The following is a 4353-nucleotide window of genomic DNA, read 5'->3' as shown; positions in this document are numbered from 1 at the left end:
AAATGTCTCTAAAATTGTTCCAGTACCAACCAGTTAGTGAAATCATATGAAGTTTTTTATGCTTTCCTCGTGTATTTCTTATCTCACAAGATTATGTGCCTTTGAGCATATTCTAAAATTCAACTATGAGAGAAACTTCTTTCCATATTTTATTAAGACTTCCACACAAAATTCCAGTGTCAAGAAAACGGCTTTTCAAAATTCCATATTTTTTAAGACTTTCAAGACCTGCACAAGCACCTTGTCTTTAATTCATAAAAAGCCTCATGTTTCTTCCTTTGTGTATGACATGAAGGGGCGCAATTGTTAAAATATCCAGATTTATAAGCAGAGTTTGGTGTATCTGTCAAAGCAACAGCACAATGACTTTTTCCACAGCACGATACTGTGTAGTTCCTATTTCATAATAAAAGCCTTGTTAAGAATGGAGGGATGTGTGTCACTGAAACACTAGAAGTATATTAACTTTACCAGTCTGAACAGATTGTCAAATGCCATTTGGTTATCTCTTCACATACATGCAGGGAAATCATACATTTTTTGCCCATACTCATTTGGGTGCCCTGAGCACAGTTGCTTAGGGCGCCCAAAATCATTTAGAGAGTCATTATTCTCAAAACCAAGGCAGTTAGAGAAGGTGCCTTACATGCACATTAATTATTAATACTTCTATGTTTCCTCATGTATGTCACATGTTTGGAGTGTGTGGGAGAGTGGGTGAGGTGAATTGGAATGAAGAAAGGTGACACTTGCGGCTGTTAAGTATGAGGTCTGACAAAAATGTGACTTCATATCAGATGATGAATCTGACAGGGATTGCATGTTTGCATGTTTGAACATTTTTTAGAGAGTGGAGTATATAGTGATTTCTGGCATTATGTCAAACCCATAATAATAAGAACCTAACTGAGAGGCTGTGCTGTTAGCACATGAACTGTCAAACACTTAAAAACAAGCCTTACACTTTGAATAAGATTTCCCTGCAACTACATGAATCATTTGAATAAGTTTTGGAACTTTGGTTGAGCTGCTTCAGCTGTTTCCATGAACCCAGAGGTGCCATGGAAACAGATTAAAGTTTATTGACTGGACATGGGAACATGGAAACACAATCACGCCATTGTTCAGGATCACATCCATAGCTGGTTCTTCCAGCTCTTCCTTTCAAGTGATAACAGCCTTCCTACCGTGGTTGAGAGGTTATGGCTGTCAGCCCAAATGCTGAATGGCAGTGCTTTCATTCTGACCACAGTTCTGAAAGAGAATAGCGATTTTTGAAGCCCAGTCTCTTCCTAGGAAGTCTTCAGAGAAAAAAAAGACATTATGCCCTGCTCAGTGTCACTAACCCTCCAGCAAAAGTAACATGTCTGCAGAGGTGCATGTTATCACAGGCATGAGGGGGATTAAGTGTAAGCCAGGAAATCTTTTTTAGACATGAATACTCTGCACAGCACTGCAGGGTTTTATCATTTGTCCCTGAAAAGTAGACCTGGCTATCACAGGAGCAATATGGTTTTCAAAGAAACAGTGATGAGTAAATTATATTTGACCTTTATTATAATGAAAATGATGCAACAAATCTTTTTTTAAATATAATTTTATTTAAGGATTTTCAACAGCATAACATGGATGCATGCATGGATACAGTGTGTACATTTGTGCAGTCCTTCTTAACGTAAGTCCCCACCCCCAACTTAGAGATAAAAATAAACATGTAAATTTATATACCAAAAGACATCAAGAATATAAACAGGAGGCACATAGCCAACAGATCGTTTTTTGATTTGTGTTATTTCACCAAAACAAATATTTATTTCAGTTTTGATTTGGACAAAACATTCAAATACAAGTTGGGACACTAGTCCATTTACCACTTTGTAATGTTGGACAGAAGACTCCAAATGATGAAATACTTCAGTGACATCTTGTCCCATTCTGTCATTGTCTAATCATAATCATAACTGTCTCTCTCCTAGATCTATTAAAAGTCACTGAAGCTGTCTCTACAGCTTCGACATGACCAGACTTGTAGTGATTTTCATCTCTTTTAATCCTTTTAACCTTATGCTTGAAGAACAAGGTGAAATGTGTCAAATAACAGTTGTTTTGCTGTTGGTGATATATATCATGTGTGATGAGAGATGCAGTCCACGAAGCTGTGTCACACAAAACTAGATGTTACTTTGCTATCTTTACTATACATTTTTCCTGGCTCCTAAACTTCTGTTTTAATTGACAAATATGACATGTGTAAATGGTGGGGGAAATGATCTCTCCCCTCTGATCATTGTTTATAATTTTTCTAAACCTAGGTCCGCTGGGGCACAGTGGTGGAGATCCAAAGGGGCCCATGGAACTCTATAATGAACCAAAGCATACTTGGGCCCAGTCCCAGTTCACCCCTTGGCCCTCCCCCTTACCCCTACATCCCTTGAACCCATTGAAACAGACTTGCAAAGTGTAGGAGTTGAAATATTCCCCTACGAAATGGGACAACCCTTTGAGACCTGTTATGTCATCAGCAGTCATCGATGCTGCTATAAACAGATGCGACAGCTGTGTTTGCAAAAGAGTTCACCATGCCATCAGCAGCTGTAACCGTCTCTGTTGCGTATGTTTTGGGCATCTCTTCGTGGCTATCAAGCACAAACTGCAGAAATGCAGTCTATAATATACTGAAACCGCATTAAACAGATGATCAAATGATTGAGTTATTTAGAAAGAAAATACTTACATTTGTGTGTTTCTTTCATCACACTGCTGCACTTTTTAGCTGTGTTTACCTCCATCTTGCCCTTGACTCAAACAGATATCTCTCATACCCACCGTTTGTAGTGTGGTCCTGAAGAATCTCTGTTTCAAGGGCCAAACAGCCCTGCCCCTTTGCTTTTCCCCTGCGACTCATCGAGAATTGGGACACCCCTACCCCTTCACATGAACCGCAGTTCTAATACTTTTAGATTTTTCATGACAGTTTCGTTTTAATCAGTTTTGACTTTCTTCTCTAATTCCATTAGTTTAAGTTCATTTTTAGAGCAGGTTTGCTAGTTTTTTTTAGTTTTCGGTATTTTCTAAATGCTTAGTTTTAGTTTAGTTTTACTTTGTTATATCTTTTATCTTCTTCACCGTTGAATTCAAATAAATCCCAGACAGGACTCCGCTGCTTTCTCCTAACTTTAGTCTCCATGTTTCCAGGTAGAGTGGGGACCAGAGGACGACTGGAAACGAGAAGTGACAGACCGTTAAATATCATATGGTGCCAGCAGCTATAATTGCTTGAGGGAAATAAATTGATTTCATATCAATCTGACATTGACAAAGACGAAAATCAAGGGAATTTTATCCAGAATTTTTATCCATTTTAGTTAGTTTTGTACATACACAGTACAGTTTCAGTTAGTTATGTTTTTTTCTTTTATTTATAGTTTTTATTTATTTCAGTTAACGAAAATGTTTTTACAATTCTAGTTTTCGTCATTTCGTTAGTTTTCGTTAACGATAATAACTTTGACATGAACACGAAAAATAAAGGGGTAGGGGTAGGGGGGAGGGCCAAGGGATGAATTGGGATTGGGCTTTTGTTTGATTATTTCAAATGATGCATGATAGACGTGTGTCAAAGAAGGGGGTACTACTTTTTTGTGGGATATAGGGGACACTACATGCAGACATGGACTAATTCTTCTGTTACAAGTTAAATATGAAATAAATATGATGGCATGTTCAAATAGTCAATAGCTACATATTGTTGAACAGTGTGAAGTGTAACACATTACAGATGATCTCAGCATCCAAGTCTTTATGTGTAACCTGGTTTAATGTCCCCTGACTTTGTAGTTGGGTTAGTGGATAGTATCAGTATCACACACCCCTGACAGTGATACATGTATTCACACAGAGAGAGCACACACTGTCAGACTGGTTCAGCCAGTGTAGTCCCTGCTGACACACACCCAGCTGCAGAGCAAACTCAACACACACACAAAAAACACACACACTTAAGTAAAGGCGTGTCCATGTTGTCAGATGGATTACACAGATGATCTCTGTTGAACAAAATATGTTATATGTCATTTGGTAGTATTTGTCTATAATTCAGTTAAATACAAAGTCAAAGCGAATAGACGAAGCCTTTTCTGTGTTTTTTCATGAACGTTTCAGATATATTTATTTATTTTTTAGTATATAGTGTAATTGCTTGAAGTATTGTTGGTCCTACTCGTGCATACCCAGAATGTGAGCTCAAGGGCGGGGCTTGATTTCATGACCCCGCCCTTTCTGCGCGAGCTGGCCGATAGACAGGTGGGCCGAGCGAAAAATTACAAGTGAACGTCCCCGCAGATGAGTGTGTCT

This window comes from Sphaeramia orbicularis, chromosome 8 (genome assembly GCF_902148855.1).
Source record: "Sphaeramia orbicularis chromosome 8, fSphaOr1.1, whole genome shotgun sequence".
In the NCBI taxonomy this organism is placed as follows: domain Eukaryota; kingdom Metazoa; phylum Chordata; class Actinopteri; order Kurtiformes; family Apogonidae; genus Sphaeramia; species Sphaeramia orbicularis.
This window is presented reverse-complemented; position numbering follows the sequence as displayed.